At 41.9% G+C, this 21,848-nt stretch overlaps 1 long non-coding RNA gene across 2 annotated transcripts in view; it reads left to right on the top strand.

The window, feature by feature from the left end:
- LOC126963151 (uncharacterized) overlaps positions 1-21,301 on the top strand; it is a 67,892-nt gene extending 46,591 nt beyond the window's left edge. The window contains exon 9 of one of the 2 annotated variants that reach the window (XR_007728965.1): positions 19,180-21,301. This is a non-coding gene — a long non-coding RNA (uncharacterized LOC126963151). Of the gene's footprint in view, positions 1-14,626; positions 15,901-19,179 lie in introns of those variants that run through there. The other variant, XR_007728964.1, reaches the window with a different exon arrangement.
- The last annotated feature ends 547 nt before the right edge of the window (positions 21,302-21,848 follow it).

Raw genomic sequence — 21,848 nt, 5'->3', positions numbered from 1 at the left:
GATGAGTCTTTTTTTGTGGCACATTTAATGGTGTTATTTTTCCCACAACTACTCATGATTATATATATGCTTAGGGACTCACACAATTTTGAAGGCCAAGCAAGCACAATGAGAACGAACTTGATTTGCATTGTCTGTCTCTGAGAGTGCTCAGGGACTTCACCCTCAGCCCAGGGGCAATCTGGTTGCCATGGCTCCTGGTGAGAGCTCAGATGTACATCCTGTTATGTTTTTAATGTATCATATGGGACTCAGTTCTCTTTTATACTCTTACCAACCCATATGACCTCTAAGGATTTTTCTTTTATTCTTTTTTCCCCATGTCTGTACAATCTCTTTGTAAATCCTATGATACTTCTATAATGGATGTGTCAGATTCACTGAAAGAAAATATAAGAAACACAGTAAAGTTTAAAATTGGGATAAGCAATGAATAACTTTTTAGTATAACTAAGCAATATTTGCATATTTGTGTGTAATGTGTTTAAGCAAGTATTGAAAGATATTTATACAAATAGTAACATTACTTACCCCAAATTCAAATTGAGTCGTGTCTCATAATTTTTTAATTTTTGATTTTGTGGGTACATAGGTGTATATATATGTAACATAAACAAGATGTTTTGATACAGCCATACAAAGTTAAATAATCACATCACAAAGAATGGGACATCCATCCCCTCAAGCATTTGTTTTTTGAGTTGTGAACAATCTAATTATATTCTCTAAGTTGTTTTAAAATGTACAATTACATTATTATTGACCATTGTCACCCTACTGTGCTATCAAATAGCGACTCTCATTCATTCTAATTATTTTTTGTACCCATGAACAATGCCCACCTCCCCTAGCTCCCCACTATCCTCCCAAGCCTCTGGTAATCATCCTTTTCTCTGTGTTCATGAGTCACCCTATTGTGCTATCAAAGAGCGACTCTCATTCATTCGAATTATTTTTTGTACACATGAGCAATGCCCACCTCACCCTACCTCCCCACTATCTTCCCAGCCTCTGGTAATCATCCTTCTCTTTGTGTTCATGAGTTCAAGTGGGTTGATTTTGAGATCCCACAAATAAGTGAGAACATGTGATGTTTGTCTTTCTGTGCATGGCTATTTCACTTAATGATTTCCAGTTCCATCTATGATCTTGCAGATGACTGGTTTTCATTCGTTTTTAGGGCTGAATAGTTCTCCTTTGTGTAGATGTACCACATTTTTTATTTTTATTTATTTATTTATTTATATTTATTTTTTTTGAGATGGAGTTTCACTCTGTCACCCAGGCTGGAGTGCAGTGGCCAGATCTCAGCCTACTGCAAGCTCCACCTCCCGGGTTTAAGCCATTCTCCTGCCTCAGCCTCCTGAGTAGCTGGGACTACAGGCGCCCGCCACCTCGCCCGGCTAGTTTTTTGTATTTTTTAGTAGAGACGGAGTTTCACCGGGTTAGCCAGGATGGTCTTGATCTCCTGACCTCGTGATCCGCCCGTCTCAGCCTCCCAAAGTGCTGGGATTACAGGCTTGAGCCACCGCGCCCGGTCTGTACCACATTTTTCAATCCATTATTGATGGACACTCAGGTTGCTTGCAGATCTTTGCTATTGTAAATAGTGCTGCAACAAACACAGGAGTACAGATATCTCAACATACTGATTTCCTTCCTTTTGGGTATATACCCAACAGTAGGATTGCTGGATAATGTGGTAGCTCAATTTTTAGTGTCTTGAGGAACCTCCAAACTGTTCTTTATAGTGGTTGTACTAATTTATATTCCCACCAACAGTAAATGAGGGTTCCCTTTTCTCCAAATTCTCGCTAGCGTTTATTTCCTGTATTTTGAATATAAGCCATTTTAACTCCAATGAGATGATATCACACTGCAGTTTTGATTTGCATTTCTCTATCAATGAGGCTGAGCACCTTTTCATATGCCTGTTTGCCATTTGTATGTCTTCTTTTGATAAATATATATTCAAATCTTTTTGGCTGTTTTTGATCAGATTATTAGATACTTTCTTGTAGAGTTGTTTGAGCTCCTTATATATTAAGGTTGTTAACCCTTTATCAGATGGATAGTTTGCAATCCTTTTTTTCCCATTCTGTGGGTTGTCTTTTCACTTTCTTGGTGTTATAATTTATTTTTCATTTATTATTTTTATTTTATTTTTTCATAAGTTATCGGGGTACAGATGGCATTTGGTTACATGAGTAAGTTCCTTAGTGGTGATTTGTGAGATTATGGTGCACCCATTACCCAAGCAGTGTACACTGCACCATATTCGTGTCTTTTATTGCTCGCCTCCCTCCCATTCCTCCCCCCAAGTCCCCAAAGTCCATTGCATCATTCTTATGCTTTTGTGTCCTCATAGCTTAGCTCCTACATATCAGTGAGAACATACGATGTTGTTTTCCATTCCTGGGTTACATAACCTAGAACAATAGTCTCCAGTCTCACCCAGGCCACTGCAAATGCTGTTAATTCATTCCTTTCTATGGCTGCGTAGTATTCCATAATATATATGTTGACTGATGGGAATTTGAGTTGGTTCCATGATTTTGCATTTGTGAATTGTGCTGCTATAAACATGTGTGTGCAAGAATCTTTTTTGAATAATGACTTATTTTCCTCTGGGTAGATACCTAGTAGGGGGATTTCTGGGTCAAATTGTAGTTTTACTTTTAGTTCTTTAAGGAATCTCCACACTGTTTTTCATAGTGGCTGTACTAGTTTACATTCCCACCAGCAGTACAGAAATGTTCCCTGTTTACCACATCCACGGCAACATCTAATGTTTTTAAATATTTTTAAAATTATGGCTTTCTGGAGGTGAGGTGTTATTGCATTGTAGTTCTGATTTGCATTGGCCTGATCATTAGTGATGTTGAACATTTTTTTCTTATGTTTGTTGGCCATTTGTATATCTTCTTTTGAGAACTGTCAATTCATATCCTTAGCTCATTTTTTGATGGGGTTGTTTGTTTTTTTCATACTGATTTGTTTGAGTTTGTTGTGGATTCTGGATATTAGTCCTCTGTCAGATGTATAGATTGTGAAGAGTTTCTCCCACTCTGTGGGTTGTCTATTTACTCTGCTGACTGTTGCCTTTGCCATGCAAAAGCTCTTTAATATACAGAAGTCCCAGCTATTTATCTTTGTTTTTTATTGCATTTGCTTTTGAGTTGTTGGTCGTGAAATCCTTGCCTATGCCAATGTCTAGAAGGGTTTATCCAGTGTTATCCTCTAGAATTTTTATAGTTTCAGGAATTAGTTTAAGTTCTTAATCCATTTGCAGTAGATTTTTGTATATGGTGAAAGATGGGGATCCAGTTTTATTCTTCTACATGTGGCTCACCAATTATCCCGATATCATGTGTTGAAATTTTATGTTTTTGTTTACTTTGGCGAAGATCCGTTGTTGTAAGTATTTGGGTTAATTTCTAGGTTCTCTGTTCTGTTCCATTGGTCTATGTGCCTATTTTCATACCAGTACCATCCTGTTTTGGTAACTATGGCCTTATTGCACAGTTTGAAATCAGGTAGTGTGATGCCTCCAGGTTTGTTCTTTTTGTTTAGTCTTGGTTTGGCTATGTGGCTCTCTTTTGGTTCCATATGAATTTTAGAATTGTTTTTGCAATTATGTGAAGAATGATGATGGTATTCAGATGGGGATTGTGTTGAATTTGTAGATTGCCTTTAACAGAATGATAATTTTCACAACATTGATTCTACCCATCCATGACCATGGGAATGTGTTTCCATTTGTTTGTGTCATCTATGATTTCTTTTCTTTCTTTCATTTTTTTTTTGAGGGAGTTTTGCTCTTGTTGCCGAGGCTGGAGCACAATGGCATGATCTCAGCTCACTGCAACCTCTGCCTCCTGGGTTCAAGTGATTCTCCTGCCTCAGCCTCCCGAGTAGCTGGGATTACAGGCACCCACCACCACTATGCTTGGCTACATCTATGCTTTCTTTCAGCAATGTTTTGTAATTTTCCTTGCAGAGGTCTTTCAATTCCTTTGTTAGGTATATTCCTAAGTTTTGTTTTGTTTTGTTTTGTTTTTGTTTGTTTGCTTTTTGCAGCTATTGTAAAAGAGGTTGAGTTCTTGATTTGATTCTCTGCTTGGTAGCTGTTGGTGGAAAGAAGAGCTACTGATTCATGTACATTAATCCTGCATCTAGAAACTTTGCTGAATTCTTTGATATATTCTAGGAGCTTTCTAGAGGAGTCAGTATGGTTTTCAAGGCAAAAGATCATATGGTCAGCAACCAGTGACAGTTTGACTTCCTCTTTACTGATTTGGATTTCTTCTATTTCTTTCTTTTGTCTGATTGCTCTGGTTAGGACTTCCAGTACTATGTTGAAGAGGAATGGAGAGAGTGGGCATCCTTGTCTTGCTCCAGTTCTCAGAGGGAATGCTTTCACCTTTTTCCCATTATTATGTTGGCTGTTCATGTGTCATAGATACCTTTTATTAAGGTATGTATGTCCCTTGTATGCCTATTTTGCTGAGAGCTTTAATCATAAAGGGATGCTGGGAGGGGGGACCCAAGATGGCCAAATAGGAACAGCTCCAGCCTCCAGCTCCCAGTGTGAGCGACACAGAAGACAGGTGATTTCTGCATTTTCAACTGAGGTACCGGGTTCATCTCACTGGGGCATGTCGGACAGTCGGTGCTGGTCAGTGGGTGCAGCCTGACCAGCGAGAGTTGAAGCAGGGTGAGGCATCACCTTGCCTGGGAAGTGCAAGGGGGAAGAGAATTCCTTTTCCTAGCCAAGGGAAACTGAGACACACAACATCTGGAAAATCGGGCAACTCCCACCCTAATCCTGTGTTTTACCAAGGGTCTTAGCAAACAGCACACCAGGAGATTATATCCCACACCTGGCCCAGAAGGTCCCACACCCATGGAGCCTCCCTCATTGCTAGTGCAGCAGTCTGAGATCTAACTGCAAGGCAGCAGTGAGGCTGGGGGAGGGGCACCGACCATTGCTGAGGCTTAAGTAAGTAAACAAAGCTGCTGGGAAGCTCGAATTGAGTGGAGCCCACCGCAGCTCAAGGAGGCCTGCCTGCTTCTGTAGACTCCACATCTGGGGACAGGGCATAGCTAAACAAAAAGCAGGAGAAACCTCTGCAGATGTAAATGTCCCTGTCTGACAGCTTTGAAGAGAGCAGTGATTCTCCCAGCATGGAGGTTGAGATCTGAGAATGGACAGACTGTCTGCTCAAGTGGGTCTCTGATCCCTGAGTAACCTAACTGGGAGACATCCCCCACTAGGTGCAGACCGACACCTCACACCTCACATGGCTGGGTACACCTCCGAGATGAAGCTTCTGGAGCAAGAATCAGACAGCAACACTCACTGTTCAGCAATATTCTATCTTCTGTAGCCTCCGCTGCTGATACCCAGGCAAACAGGGTCTGGAGTGGACCTCGAGCAAACTCCAACCGATCTGCAGCTGACGGTCCTGTTAGAAGGAAAAATAACAAACAGAAAAGACATCCACACTAAAACCCTATCTGTACGTCACCATCATCAAAGACCAAAGGTAGATAAAACCACAAAGATGCGGAAAAAACAGTAGAAAAGCTGAAAATTCTAAAAACCAGAGTGCTTTCTCTCCCCCTCCAAAGGAACGCAGCTCCTTGCCAGCAATGGAACAAAGCTGGGTGGAGAATAACTTCGACGAGTTGAGAGAAGAAGGCTTCAGACGATCAAACTTCTCCAAGCTAAAGGAGGAAGTTCAAACCCACCGCAAAGAAGCTAAAAGCCTTGAAAAAAGATTAGACAAATGGCTAACTAGAATAACCAGTGTAGAGGTGTCCTTAAATGACCTGATAGAGCTGAAAAGCATGGCAAGAGAACTACGTGACAAATGCACAAGCTTCAGTAACTGATTTGATCAACTGGAAGAAAGCGTATCAGTGATTAAAGATCAAATGAATGAAATGAAGTGAGAAGAGAAGTTCAGAGAGAAAAGAGTAAAAAGAAATGAACAAAGCCTCTAAGAAATATGGGACTATGTGAAAAGACCAAATCTACATCTGATTGGTATACCTGAAAGTGATGGGGAAAATGGAACCAAGTTGGAAAACACTCTTCAGGATATTATCCAGGAGAACTTCACCAACCTAGCAAGGCACAACAACATTCAAATTCAGGAAATACAGAGGATGCCACAAAGACATTCCTCAAGAAGAGCAACTCCAAGACACATAATTGCCAGATTCATCAAAGTTGAAATGAAGGAAAAAATGTTAAGGGCAGCCAGAGAAAGGTTGGGTTATCCACAAAGGGAAGCCCATCACACTAGCAGCAGATCTTTTGGCAGAAACACTACAAGCCAGAAGAGAGTGGGGGCCAATATTCAACATTCTTAAAGAAAAGAATTTTCAACCCAGAATTTCATATCCAGCCAAACTAAGCATCATAAGTGAAGGAGAAATAAAATCCTTTACAGACATGCAAATGCTGAGAGATTTTGTCATCACCAGGCTTGCCCTTCAAGAGCTCCTGAAGGAAACACTAAACATGGAAAGGAACAACCATTACCAGCCACTGCAAAAACATGCCAAAATGTAAAGACCATTGATGCTAGGAATAAACTGCATCAACTAACAAGCAAAATAACCAGCTAACATCATAATGACAGGATCAAATTCACACATAACAATATCAACCTTAAATGTAAATGGGCTAAATGGTCCAATTAAAAGACACAGACTGGCAAATTGGATAAAGAGTCAAGACCCATCAGTGTGCTGTATTCAGGAGACCCATCTCATGTGCAGAGACACACATAGGCTCAAAATAAAGGGATGGAGGAAGATCTACCAAGCAAATGGAAAACAGAAAAAGGCAGGGGTTGCAATCCTAGTCTCTGATAACACAGACTTTAAACCAACAAAGATCAAAAGAGACAAAGAAGACCATTACATAATGATAAAGGGTTCAATTCAATAAGAAGAGCTAACTATCCTAAATATATAGGCACCCAATACAGGAGCACCCAGATTAATAATTCCTAAACAGTATAATTGTGAATTAGCAATGAGCATATTTTTGAAAGTTCTTTAAGAGATTCAAGCAAGCACCCAGGTTTGAGAGCCATTGACACAAGGCAATCCTGTCACTCACAGATGAAGCTGTTAAGACATCCAGATCAGTCGGAGCTGATAGTCACTGCACACTGGCGGATGTGCCATGGGCACTGCTGGTTGTTATGACTACCATCTTTTCTCATTGGTCAATGGCCATCCTGTGTCCGTAATGATGGTTAGTGTCCATGATAAAAATTTCAAATACAATTATATTTTGCAGCTAATAAGGAGTAACATTGAATTAGCACTCAGAATCTTCCTACCATGAAGTCAGTTGCGTGTTCTCTGCGTTCCCTGACCCTCACTTTTTGTGTAGAGTTTTGTTTATTACCTGATGAATAGAACAAAACTTGTTTTTGCCCATTAAACAGGTAGTTCATGTTTTTGAAAGATAAGCATTATCTTTCCTTTATCACTTCTAATAATTTAACTCTGTAGTCCTGATCAGTGTGGCTTACAAACTGGAAGACAAAAGACATTTTAAAAAACGTAATAGCTAAGTTAGTTTTTGAAGCTATTAATATTGCTAAAATTAATGCTATAGAAAAGAGAAAAAAGCATGCTGAATAGAACTCTGTTCTTAGAGATTTCTCCTGAAAAAGTCACATGTTATTTCTTCTCACCTCCATTGGCAAAAAACAAAAAACAAAAAAAAAACCTACTATGTGGTCATGCCAAAATTTAAGTAGGTGGGTTGGAGTAGTCAGAATGCATTCATAAAAACTGAACTGAAAATATTTGGAGAACAGCACCAATGACTATCGTGAATGCCAACATGCATCCCTAACAACCCCGTGCTGTTACTCTCCAAACTTTTTATGTCTTGCAAAGTATTAGAACTTCCTATCTGAAGCCATACCACTCAGAGGGACTGCAAAATACATAATGACATCTCCTTTAGGATGTCTTTAGAGAATTCAAGGAAAAGAAGTTAAATAATTTAAAAAGTGCTTTTGGCCACAGCTATTTAGCAGTAGGGGGTAAGATTAGAGATAGATTGTAAAGACAATAGTACGGTTAGGGTTAGGATTAGGGTCTGGGTCAGAGTCAGGGCCGGAAGTATGGTTAGAGGTGGGGTCATGGTCAGGGTCAAGATCAGAGTCAGGGTCAATGTCTAGAGACAGGATTGGGGTTAGGATTAGATTCAGAGCTTTGTTCTCCTCAGGACCCACCTGAGGAGAGGCCACGGCTTTGGAGCACCTTGTCCTCAAAACTGACCTGGGGAGACGCAGCTGTGGGCCGATGAGGAAGGTGAGGCAAAAGCTTCCTGTCTGCCCCCATGTGCTAAAGAGGGAGATCTGCCATGGGCTTTACTTCACACATTATGTTCTACAAGTCTTGTTTTACAAAAGCATCCCTTCCTTGAGGCTTTGGTTGCTAATCATCACAGCGTGTCATAACATATGGAAAGATTTGGGTTTGCTTCAGCGGGGAGATCTTGGTATAGAGAAAGGAGAAATGCTTAGAGCCACCTCAGGACAGTTGGGATGAAAGCTGGGGATGGGCGGAGGCTGGAGGAAACATGTGCACCCCCTGTAAACACTTTTATTCATGTTTTCATTACTAATTTTTCTTACAGTGTTAAAGTAGTAAAAATGGTATTGAAAAATTGAAAAGTAGGTATATTAAAACTTGCAACATTATTTAAGTCTAAATATATTATTTGTACCTCTTCAACATTTTTTATTTTGTTGAGAAAGTCTAAGGTTAATTGGCAGCATATTTTAATAGTAGATAGAATAATGTCTGTTTTATAAACATTGACATCCTACATTACATGTGTGAACCCCGAAAATCTGAGACAGGTCTCATATTTTTTAGAAAGTTTATTTTTCCAAGTTTGAGGATGCGCCTGTGATGCCTCCGCAGGAGGTCCCAACAACATGGGCCCAAGGTGGTTGGGGCCCAGCTTGGTTTTACACACTTTAGGGAGATATGAGACATCAATCAATATGTGAAAGATGTACCTTGGTTCAGTCCAGAAAGGTGAGACAACTTGAAGAGAAGGCCAGACAGGGAGCTTCCAGGTCATAGGTAGGTAAGAGACAAATGGTTTCATTCTTTTGAGTTGCTGGTTACCCTCTCCCGATGAGGCACTCAGATACGCATTTCTCTCAGTGAGCAAACGGGTGACTTTGGACAGAATGGGAGGCAGGTTTGCCCCCAGCAGCCCGAGCTTGACTTTTCGTTTTAGCTTAGTGATTTTGGGTCCTCAAGGTTGATTTTCCTTTCACAAAGTCTAACATGTTTTCCTATGAGCATTGAGTATTCATTGTGTATTTTATTACACAAGGCATGGATTTTTAAAAAATCATCAACTTCATGACTAACTATATAGACATAACTACATAGAGGTTCAACTAAATTTGGAAACATTCCACAGTTTTGGTTTCTAATACTTCTTTGTGATTCTTTAAAAGGTAAAGTATTTTTTTTTTTCCGTAAAGCATAGTAACATCTAAAATCACCCGTAGAAATGTCCTGCTATTTTTTTCCTCTAGTTTCCCCATTTTCTGCAAAGCCTCATTGAGGAAATTGACTTTGAATATCTTTTTACACTCTTCTGTTTTAGAAAGCTTTGTGGTAAAACATCGAATCTTCATGGTCACAAGTTCTGCTCACATTCTTTCTTTCTTTGAATATTTTTTTTTCCCAGTGGCCAATATTTGATTCTGTTGTATTATGGCTAAAAGGTAGGCATGGAACAAAATAAAGACAAGAAGTCTTTGGAAGAAGTGATCCAGTCACAATGAATCAATTTGCCATTGGAACACATTTTTACAAAGTCACTCTTTTGAAAATATTTACTCATGAATTGAAACAGAGTCTGGTAGGTTTTTTTTTTCCTGGCCTAAGGTGAACAGCATTTGAGAATGAACCCAGGACATAACCACAGCACAAGAAAAAAAATGATAAATAAGTTTATACATATGTGTTACCACTGTAACAGAAAACATGTAAAGAACATTTATTTTGATTTATATATCAGTCTGCATTGTTTAATTTTTTTGTGTCATAAATGCTCTTATTTAAAAAACAGGACTAGTTAATAAATAATTAAACAAAGAAGTGTTTGAAAAATATAACAATGTTTTAAATACAGTTATATTTTATAGCAGTTTTTGACTTACACAGAAATTGCAAAAAAGAAAAATTGCAGAGATTTCCCTTGTAGCTTCAACCTACTTTCCTTTCTTATTAACATCTTCTGTTAGTGTGTCTCACATGGCTTATTAATATCTTACATAATGTGTCACAGTTAATGAACAAATACTGATAGACTATCATTAACTAAAATTAATATTTCATTTGGATTCCCTTAGTTCCATCTTACCCTGACCCATCCAGGATCCCACATGACATGCAGTCATCACGTAGGCGGCTCCTGGATGTGACAGCGTGTCTGGCTTTCCATCTCATGATGACCTTGACAGTATTGCGGAGGATTGGTCAGGAATTTTGTAGAATGTCCCCCATTGTGATTAAACATGGAATTTTCCTTATAATTAGACTGGGGTTATGGGTCTGGAAGAAGTAGATCACAGAGGTGAAGTGCTACTCTTGTCACTTCATTTTCTCAAGGTGAAGTGTCACCTTTGATGTTCACTTAGATTGTTCGGTGGAGCTAGCTTGTCAGGTTTCTCCACTGTGACGTTATTTTTCCTCCTTTTCCATACTGCACGTGTTCTTTCGGAGCAAGTCACTATGCGGAGCCCACACTTACAGAGTGAGGAGCTCCATCTTCTTGATGGCTGACTGTCTACCTCAATTATTTGGAATTCTTTTGCAAAGAAGATTTCTATTCAACTCCATTTGCTTATTCACCTATGTATACAAACACAGACACCTAGATAATTACTTAAAGCTTTAGTTACTATTCAGCACTACAGCATTATGTTGCACAATTCATTCCTGTGTTGGTCATGGGTAGCTCTTTTTATTGGCTCCTGTTTTTCTTTTAATAAAAGAATTACTTTTTTTTTATTTTTATTACATATTTTAATTTTTTTTCGTACATACTTACTTTCTGATACTTCAAGATTATCCTGGCTCATATATTTACTGTCCCAGTTCTAGTATCAGACATTTCTTCAAAGAGCCTGATTCCTTTGAGAATGGTAGGAAAACTTACATCTGACTGCTGAATGAGCACATTGTATCTTGTCCCTCCTTAGCAATGCTAGGAAGTATATGTATGCATCTAATAGACCCATACACCCCTAATTATAAAGGTTTCTATGTAGAACTGTATGTATCTATATTAAACCAAATGTAAGTTTATGTTGATGTCTCTACCTCTGATCTACTATCACATGAATCATTCTAGCCTTCTCCCCTTGCTAATTTGTAACCTCCCACTTCAACAGTGAGAGACCTGGTTCCTACCATCTGCAACTTATGTAAGTCATTGTTTAATCCAGATACAGATACTGTGGTTTTACAATTGTTCACAATTACTCCTGTTGGAAAGAACTTTATAAAATAGAATCCAGTGATGAAGTGTAGTCCATTTGCCTTCAGCCTACAGAATCTATTCATTTTTGAAGTGATTAGGTCAACACCATTTTCCCTACACCTTCATTGAGTTTTTTCCTACATTTGTGTCTTAGTCCGTTTTGTGCTTCTGTAACAGAATACCTGAGGCTGGGTAATTTATAAATAAAAAAGGTCCATTTGGCTCACAATACTGGTGGCTGGAATGTCCGAGATTAGGCAGTTGCATCTGATGGGGCCTCAGTCTTTTTCACCTCATGGTGGAAAGTGGAAAGGGAGCAAGGGGTGCACCAGAGATCACATAGCAAGAGCGACAGCAGGAGGGAAGCCAAGGAACCCAGACTCTTGTTAACTCCTACTCCTGCAGGAATTAATCCATTCCTGTGAGAGCAGAACTCACTCATCCCCATGGAGGACATTAACCTATTCATGAGGGATCCGTCCTCATGACCCAAACACCTTCCACTGGGCCCCACCGCCCCACACTGCCACACTGGGGGTCAAATTTCAACACGAGTTTTTGCAGGGACAAACCACATCCAAACCATAGTAATTTGTAGCATAGTTAATTTCTTTTTCACATGATGCATTCTGTGTTGGGATACTCCATATCCCGAATAATTTTATTTAATTTGAATAGAGTTTGGCTTACTCATTTGGCTGTAAAATTCTGCGTGTTTTGACACATGCGTAGTGGCAGGTGTCCGCTATTAAAGTATCATATGGAATGCTTCAAATCCCCAAACCATGGAGCCAATGGCTTCCCATCTGTGTAGTTTGCCTTCTCCAGAATCTCATTAAATGAAGTCACACTGTGTGTATTCTCCTCAGACTGTCTTCTTCCAGTTAGCAATGTGCATGCAAGATTCACTCATGTCTTTGTGTGAGTTGATAGCTTGTTCCTTTCTATGGCTAAATAGTATTCCATTGCATGAATGTACCACAGTTTGGTTATGCATTTTGGGGAGCAAAACCTTCCTCTTCTAACTTTGTTCCAGGGTTGGAGACCTTCAAATTAACTGACAATAGATACATTAATAGGAGAGGCAATATTTGGCTTCTTATTCCACAAGTATCATTGTAGGACAAAATTCATCAGATGGCAGGATCCAGTTTACAAACAGGTAAAACTAGCCCAAAGACAAGAAACTAGACTAGAATCTGATAACCCGCAAGGGCTATAGATTTCCTTTTATTTATTTAAATTTTTTATTATACTTTAAGTTTTAGGGTACATGTGCACAACGTGCAGTTTTGTTACGTAGGTATACATGTGCCATGTTGGTTTGCTGCACCCATCTACTCGTCATTTACGTTACGTATAGTTTTCCTCAAAAAAGTTTTTTTTGAGACAGGGTCTGGCTCTGTCTCCCAGGCTGGAGTGCAAAGGTGCAATCTCAGCTCACTGCAACCTCTACCTCCTGGGTGCAAGCCATCCTCCCTCCTCAGCCTCGTGATTAGCTGGGACTACAGGCATCTGCCATCATGCCCATCTAATTTTTCTATTTTTAGTAGACATGAGGTTTCACCATGTTGCCCAGGCTGCTCTTGAACTCCTGGCCTCCCAAAGTGCTGGAATTATAGGCATGTGCCCCCACGCCCATCTGACTTATAGTTTTCCATTGAAACATAAAATTTATCTCTGTAGTAACCATTATTATTGATCATAGATAATCAAAGTAAGATTATTCTTGTTTCAAAAATAAGTCTAGCCTTGTTAGATTTTGCCTGATCATTTATGTAAGTTTAGTAAGAACAAGAGCTGACCACATAGATGCTTTCAAGCTTCCTTGCTGCAAGTTTTCATACAGAATCTCAGATTGGACTTTTAAAGGCCTTATTGAGGCTAAAAGCCAAGCCAAGAACATACTATCAAATTTCAGCTGCAGACCTTATAGCTTTGTGTGAATTCCTCTCTGCTTGAGGCCCTCAAAATAGCCCCAAATTACTGGGCCTACAAGGAAATGACCTTCCTTACTAATCTGTAAGGCTGTGAACCCCATAATCTAGGTATCAGACTGGCTTTTCTCAGAGGGCTTTGTAAGCATTGACTCCATAAAAGTCAGCCTTAGTTCCTTACAATTGCTGGTCATAACTGGTCTGAGGTACACTTCCTAAATATGATATTTCAGTAAAAACCTTGATAATATAGCCAAAGTTTCCAATTATGTCCTGTTACAAGGTGAACAGATTCTTACTGGACTTTTGCTAACAACTATATTGTCATGAAAGTAAGAGTATTAAGAATTTCAAAATTCTAGAGAAATCAGGTGGGGAAAAAAAAAGATAAATGCTCCATTTCTGTTTACAAAAGCATAATCTACTAAAATTGTTGTGAGTTAGGGTTAGCTTGAGAGTGGCCAGGTGTGGTGTGTAATCCCAGCACTTTGGGAGTCCGAGATGGGCAGATCATGAGGTCAGGAGATGAAGACCATCCTGGCTAACATGGTGAAACCCCATCTCTACTAAAAAATACAAGAAATTAGCTGGCGTGGTGGTGGGCACCTGTAGTTCCAGCTACTCGGGAGGCTGAGGCAGGAGAATGGCGTGAATCCGGGAGGCGGAGCTTGCAGTGAGCTGAGATCGCACCACTGCACTCCAGCCTGGGCGACAGAGCGAGACTCCATCTCAAAAAAAAAAAACAAAAACAAAACAAAAAAAAAAAAAAACAAAAACAAGAGTTAACTTAAGAGAAAGAGATTTCTTTTTTTTCTTTCTTTTTTGAGACTGAGTGTCACTCCGTCTCAATTTCTCAGTGTGGTAGGCAAAAACATGTTTATTAACAGGCCAAAATATCTAGTTTCTCTGTAAAAATAAGAAGCCAAAACTATATAAACTTGAATTACTTATGTTCAGTAATTAATGTTTTAGTATTGTATCTTATTTATAAATGATGTAGATATTTAATGGAAATATTTTACTTAGCTTAACTTTAAGGTTAAAAATTACCAAAAGTATTTTGGAAACTACTATTAGGCAGATTTACTGTAAAAAACTTATTATTGTAATAATGTTTTTCGCTTTTCACAAGATGGCACCAAAAATGAAGGAAACTCCTGCCCCTCCTAAAGCCCAAGCCAAAGCAAAGGCTTTAAAGGCCAAGAAGGCAGTGTTGAAATGTGTTCACAGCCTCCCAAAAAAAGAAGATCTGCACCTCACCCACCTTCCAGCATCCCAAGACACTGCGACTGCGGAGGCAGCCCAGATATCCTGGGAAGAGCGCCCCCCTGGAGAAACAAGCTTGACCATCATGCTATCATCAAGTTTCCACTGACCACTGAGTCAGCCATGAAGAAGATAGAAGACAACAACATGCTTGTGTTCACTGTCAATGTTAAAGCCAACAAGCACTGGATCAAACAGACTGTGAAGAAGCTCTGGGACGTGGATGTGGCCACAGTCAACGTCCTGATTCGGCCTGATGGAGAGAAGAAGGCATATGTTTGACTGGCTCCTGATTACGATGCTTTGGATGTTGCCAACAAACTTGGGATCATCTAAACTGAGTCCAGCTAGCTGATTCTAAATAGATGTATATCTTTTCACCCTAAAAAAAAGGAAATAATGTTTTTCATAAGAATGACAACTTAAAATCTTAAAGCTTATAGATTTGATTCTAATTATCTAGTAAGTATAATATTAGCTTCTTGCAAGCACTCAAGCAGAATAGAAACTTGTTTGTTGGCCGGGCAGGGGGCCTACCATGAGTATACTGTGAGCAAGAGGACCCTGCAGTGTCCTTAGCTGCCAGCAGGTGGCGCACGGGCACCACACCATGAGCAAGAGGACCCTGCAGTGTCCTGGTCGGCAGCAGGGGGCGTGCTGCCACCACACTGTGAGCAAGAGGATCGTGTAGTGCCCCCAGCGGCCAGAAGGGGGCGTGCCCCCACTACAAGGCAAGCAAGAGGGCCGGGCAGTGTCCCCAGCTGCCAGCATCGGGAGTGCTGCCACTACACTGTGAGCAAGAGAGCCCTGCAACGTCCCCAACTGCCAGCAGGCGGCGTGCCGTCACTATACTGCGAGCAAGAGGGCCCTGCAGTGCCCCAGCGCCAGCAGGGGGCGCTGGCCACCACTGTAAGAAAGAGGGCCCTGCAGTTGCTCTAGTTGCCAGCAGGGGGCGCACTGGCACAGCACTGTGAGCAAGAGGGCCCTGTAGTGCGCGGCTGCAAGCAGAGGTCACCGGAGCCAGGCTTTTCAGATTACTGATGTTTCGCCCGTCTGTGCGCCGCTCCCCTGGCGGCGTGCATCTCTGCCCCTGCACTGCGCCCCTTCAGGCCCACGCGGCGTGCGTCTCTGCGCCTGCGCCGCGACCCCCCCCCCCCCCGCGCGGGCCTGCGACTCTGCGCTTGCGCGGTGCCGGCCTGCGACTCTGCGCCTGCGCCGGCCTGCCCCGCGCCTGGCGTGCACACTCTGCACCAGCGCCAGCGTTGTACCTTTGTGAGGGCGGAGCTGAATTCTCCTCAGCCCAGACACTGAGAGCATCGCGAGGGCGGAGCTGTGTTCTCCTCTGCACAGACCTCGGGGGTACCGTGAAGACAGTGCAGCGTTCTACTCTGCCCAGACTCTGGTGTGGGGAGCCCCGCGAGGGCGGAGCTGTGTTCTCCTCTGCACAGACCTCGGGGGTACCGTGAAGACAGAGCAGCGTTCTACTCTGCCCAGACCCTGGCGTGGGGGGCACCGCGAGGGCGGAGCTGCGTTGTGCTCAGCACAGACGTTGGCGGCACCGCCTCGCTTTGGGACAACTCGGGGCCGCATCCACAGTGAATAAAATACTTCCTGTTTCTAGCCCTGAATAACGAAGGTCAGAGACTACTTAGAATGGTTCAGTGTGGAAAACGGGAAACCGAAATCCCCTCTGAATCCCGCGCACAGAGGTTCTCTCCACCCAAGGGTTAGGGTTAGGATTTTAGGGTTAGGGTTTTAGGGTTAGGGCGAGGGCGAGCGTTAGAGGGTAGAGGGTTAGAGGGTTAGGGTTAGGGTTGTGAGGGTTAGGGTTATGGGTTAGGGTCAGGGTTCGGAGTCAGGGTCGGGTTAGGGGCTAGGGTTGGGGGTTAGGGTTAGGGTTTAGGGTTAGGTTTAGGGTTTAGGGTCGGGGTCAGAGTCAGGGTCAGGGTTAGGGTTAAGGTTTAGGGTTAGGGCTAGGGCTAGGTTTAGGGCTTAGGGTTGGGGTTAAGGTTCAGGTTAGGGGTTAAGGGTTGGGGTTGGGGTTAGGGGTGAGGGTGAGGGTTAGGGTCAGGGTTAGAGGTTAGGGTCAGGGTTAGGGGTCAGGGTCGGGTTCAGGGTCGGGGTCAAGGTTAGTGTTAGGGGTTAAGGTTTAGGGTTAGGGGAAGGGTTAGGGTTGGGTTACCGGTAGGGTTAGGGTTAGGGTTGGGTTAGGGTTAGTGTTAGGGCTAGGACTAGGGTTAGGGGTTAGGGTTAGGGTTGGGTTAGGGTTAGTGTTAGGGCTAGGGCTAGGACTAGGGTTAGGGGTTAGGGTTAGGGTTGGGTTAGGGTTAGGGTTTGGTTCCATGTTAGGGTTAAGATTCAAGTTAGGGTTCGTGTTCTGTTTTGGGTTAGGTTTAGGGTTAGGGTTTGGGTTCGGGTTAGCGTTTGTGTTTGGTTTCAGGTTAGGGTTGAAGCGGTTCTCCTGCCTCAGCCTCCCGAGTAGCTGGCATTATAGGCACACACCACCATGCCCAGCTAATTTTTTTATTTTTCGTAGTGACAGTGTTTCACCATGTTTCCCAGGTTTCTTTGGAACTCCTGACATCAAGTAATCCACCTGCCTCTGCCTTCCAAAGTGCTGGGATTACTGGCATGAGCCACTGTACCCAGCCTTCACTTTCTTCTCTGTGTCAGAGATCTCTAGCAAGATACCTTTTCAGAACTTTTATTGCAACGGAAGTATTTCAGAACTTTGTCAGGTTAAACTGTTAAGGGTATGTCTGTTTTTCTATGATACACTCAATTTAGGAATGTATGACTCAGTAATGAAAGTTGATCTGGCATCACCCTTGGCATTTGAGTTCCTAGGTGGAGAAGGGTGTGTTTTCAGAAATGATAATGGCTTACAGGAATGCAGCACCCCAAGAGGACCCTAGCAATTGGGAGAATTATGTTTACATGACACTAAGCCCCAAATAACCTTAAATTCTAAATAAAAGTTCCAAGGGTAATTTGTATAAGGGTCTTGTTTTTTGTTTTTTGTTTTGAGATGGAGTCTCACTCTGTCACCCAGGCTGAACTGCTGTGGCATGATCTTGGCTCACTGCAACCTCCACCTCCCGAGTTCAAGTGATTCTCCTGCCTTACCCTCCAAAGTAGCTGAAATTACAGGTGCCTGCCACTATGCCCAGCTAATTTTTTGTGTTTTTAGTAGAGATGGGGTTTCACCATGTTGGCCAGGCTGGTCTCGAACTCCTGACCTCGTGATTTGCCCGCCCCAGCCTCCCAAAGTGCTGGGATTACGGGCGTGAGCCACCGCACCCAGCCAGGGCCTTGTTTTTAAAGAAAATAAATTATATGACAGATTTGTTTCATATACATATATATATACACACACACACACACACATATATATATATATATATAAACTATACTCGTGAACATTTTACTCAACGTTTAAAAATCTTTAAGACCTTTCAGTACATAAAGCTTACATAACAAAATCTAGCAAAAGTGTATAAAATCTAAACACATTTCTAAAAGAAAGGGTGAGGCTTTCAGGGTGGCTATGCTATGTTGAACGTGGGCAGTGTTCTCTCTCTTGTGGTTTTGCTTATATGGCAGTTCCAGCTCACAAGAGCCCTTGGAGCCTGTCTGTTGGCCTGCATCCTGTGGCATTTGGCAAGTGAGATCTGTTTAATATAAGATGTCCATAAAGCCAAGGTTATGATATCTAAAAATAATCAACAGTAATTCCCCCAGAAATTTTGTCTTTTTTGACCAAGCCACTGGTGCAATGTGGAGTCACTGCATTATATGCAAAAAGAATAGTGCCCTCACTCCAGAGTCTGAACCAGAACTGACCCTCAGTGGTGACTCCCCCTTTATTCTGGAGGTGTTAACATTAGCTGTGGCAATGTAAAAACGGTGTTTCTGGAGGCAGTGGGGGCCGAGAATGGAAAATCCTCTGCAGCCGTCAACATGGAGAGTGAGACAATGCAGGTGTTGACTCACGGAACTGGACGAGAATCTACTAGCTCTTCTCCAGTGAGAGTCTCTGTCATTTCATAGAAGGCTTAAACGCAGGGAGGGCATGGGGATTCCGTGTAAACTTCAGTAAGCTGCATAAACAGAGGCCATGATGTGTTTTGTCTCTGACCTTTTCCAGGGAGATCTGACCCCAGGGTTGCAGCGTGATGCTCACTAACAGAAACTGACTCAATTGTGTTATGTCTCTGATCTTTTCCAAGGACATCTGGACCCAGGGTCGCAGTGTGATGCTCACTAACAGAAACTGATTCAATTGTGTTTCCAGGTTTTGGGGAATATCTTTAATTACTGCATGAATGTTTGTAAACTGTTGGGGCTAAATACGAAAGTTGCTCTTCAGGTGCTGTCTCCACCGAGCCACTGTGTACATTTTCTTTCTCTCTCTTGCAGCTGTTCTCTTCCTACAAACTGAACGAAAATGAAAAGGAAGTCATTTCTGCATGTGTCACAGAGGCATCCTTTGGTTCTAAAGGGAGCTGAGTTGGATTCCACAAGCGCATGGTCCTTGTAGCATGTGAATAGGATTCAGTCACGGACGAGAAGGAAGGGTTCAGGGGAGACTGTCACCGCCCTGTCCAGGCTAACACTCCAGCTGCCCAGGTGACAGGCTGGCCAGTGTTTGTGTTGTGTAAGTGTGTACAGCTGCTAATATAGGGTCCAGAAACATCTTACAGAGTAAGCCTATCCCTACATGTAGTTTTATGTGGGTATAAATTCATTTCAGTTCTTAACATGAACATTTGTACAGTGCTTCCAAGTGAGGGTTTGACTGCCTCACATCTGGAATCCTTCAAGTTTATCCTTCTTGGAGTCAGTGTCGTGAACGTTTTCCCCTAGGTCAAGAGTCTGCTGTCAACATGATGTTCTCTAATTACACGGCTTCATACAACTCCCAGCTCTGTGGACATATATTTTTGTATTTAAGGTGTTTCTTCTTTTACTTCTGTTTATAGTTCATCCTTGACACTGCTCTTTTCCCACTGTCTTTATCTCAGGTCCTTTCCAAGCTTTCATCCTGGCTGACTTCTTTTAAGTAATGGAAGGAGAGGACGTGGGGTCAGTCAGCCTGACTTCCGATCCCTTCTCCACCCATTGTGGGGAAAAGAAAGAGATCAGCCTGTTACTGTGTCTATATAGAAAGAAGTAGACATAAGAGGCTCCATTTTGTTCTGTATTTGAGATGCTGTTAATCTGTGACCCTACCCCCAACCTTGTCCTTGCAAGAGACATGTGCTGTGGTGACTCAAGATTTAATGGATTTTGGGCGTGCAGGATGTGTCTTTGTTAAACAAGCGCCTGAAGGCAGCTTGCTGGTTAAAAGTCACCACCATTCTCTTAATTTCAACTACCCAGGGACACCTACACCGCCAAAGATTGCAGGGACCTCTGCCTAGAAAAGCTAGATATTGTCCAAGGTTTATCCCCATGTGATAGGATGAAACAATGCTGCTAAAAGGTTTATGGAGATGTTTGCATATGTATCTCAAGGCACAGCATTTTCCTTTAAACTTATTCATGTCACAGAGATCCTTGTTCTTATGTCTTACTGTTGATTTCCTCCCTAAAAACGATCCTATTGTCCTGCCACTCCCTTATCTTTAAGATGGTAAAGATAATTATCTATAAATACTAAGGGAACTCAGAGACCGGTGCCAGCGTGGGTCCTCTGTAAGCTGAGCGCCGGTCCCCTGGGCCCCGCTTTTCTTTCTCTATACTTTGTCTCTGTGTCTTATTTCTTTTCTCAAGTCTCTTGTTCCACCTAACAAGGCCACCCCTTCAACCCATTACTTGACAAATTAAAGCTGTGTTTAGGCTTCATTTATGTCATCCTGGATTTCTCAAGAGTTACAATTTTTTGATACATTAATTACAATTATAGGATCGTTTAAAGATCAAACAAGACAATGTATATTGATGTGTTTTGTAATATTTGTTGTTGTTTGTTTGTTTGAGACTGAGTCTCACTCTGTCACCCAGGCTGGGGTTCACTGGCGTGAGTGAACCTTGGCTCACTGCAACCTCCGCCTCCTGGGTTCAAGCGATATTCCCGTCTCAACCTCCCGAGTAGCTGGGACTACAGGTGCCTGCCACCACACTTGGCTAATTTTTGTATTTTTAGTAGAGATGGGGTTTCACCATATTGACCAGGCTGGTCTTGAACTCCTGACCTTGTGATTCACCCAACTCGGCCTCCCAAAGTGCTGGAATTATAGATGTGAGCCACCGCGCCTGGACTGTAATCTTTAAAGCTCAATAGAAATGTAAGATCTTGCTATTATTATGCGATGATAAAATCTTTCATTCTTTGCTTTTTCCTTGGTTGCTGGCCTAGAAATTGAATCAATTCTGTTCTCTCTTTTTTTAAAAAAATAATCTTGAACGTGTGAAATTGCTGATATTTTAATATGTTGCTGATGTTTGATCTATTTGAATGGTAGCTTCCTATGGTTTCTTCTAGTAGTTAAAACTATCAGGCCAGGCATGGTGGCTCATGCCTATAGTGCCAGCACTTTGGGAGGCCAAAGTGGGCAGATCACCTGAGGTCAGGAATTTGAGACCAGCCTGACCAACATGGTGAAATCCTGTGTCTACTTAAAATACAAAAATTGGCAGGAGAACCACTTGAACCCGGGAGAGGAAGGTTGCAGTGAGCTGAGATTGCATCACTGTACTCCAGTCTGGGCAACAGAGTGAGACTCTGACAAAAAACAAAAACAAAAACAGAAAGAAAAAACTATATCAAAGTGATATATTTGTATAGTGAAACCCCAGACAGTGCCACTAAGTGAATGATGATATAATACTCTTATTTCTTATTTTGCTATGACGTTAGTTTCTCAACAATCACTCCACCTGCCGGTTTGGTCTTTTTTCCCATTGGGATTGGTTTCCCTTAAATGTCTGGTGATTCTTCATTGTACACATTTAATAGTGACACAGGAAGAAGAAGAAAGGAGTCTGTTATCATTAGTAAAAGGCTCGTCTAGAGGTTTTTTTTTCCGGGAGTTGATAGGGTTTCCACATGTTAGTAAGTGATGTCTTTGGTCTAGATGGTTTCC

The sequence above is a fragment of the Macaca thibetana genome, chromosome 9 (assembly GCF_024542745.1).
Source record: "Macaca thibetana thibetana isolate TM-01 chromosome 9, ASM2454274v1, whole genome shotgun sequence".
Taxonomy (NCBI): Eukaryota; Metazoa; Chordata; class Mammalia; order Primates; family Cercopithecidae; genus Macaca; species Macaca thibetana.
The sequence above is the reverse complement of the archived record's forward strand: the minus strand, read 5'-3'. Positions and strand labels throughout refer to the sequence as shown.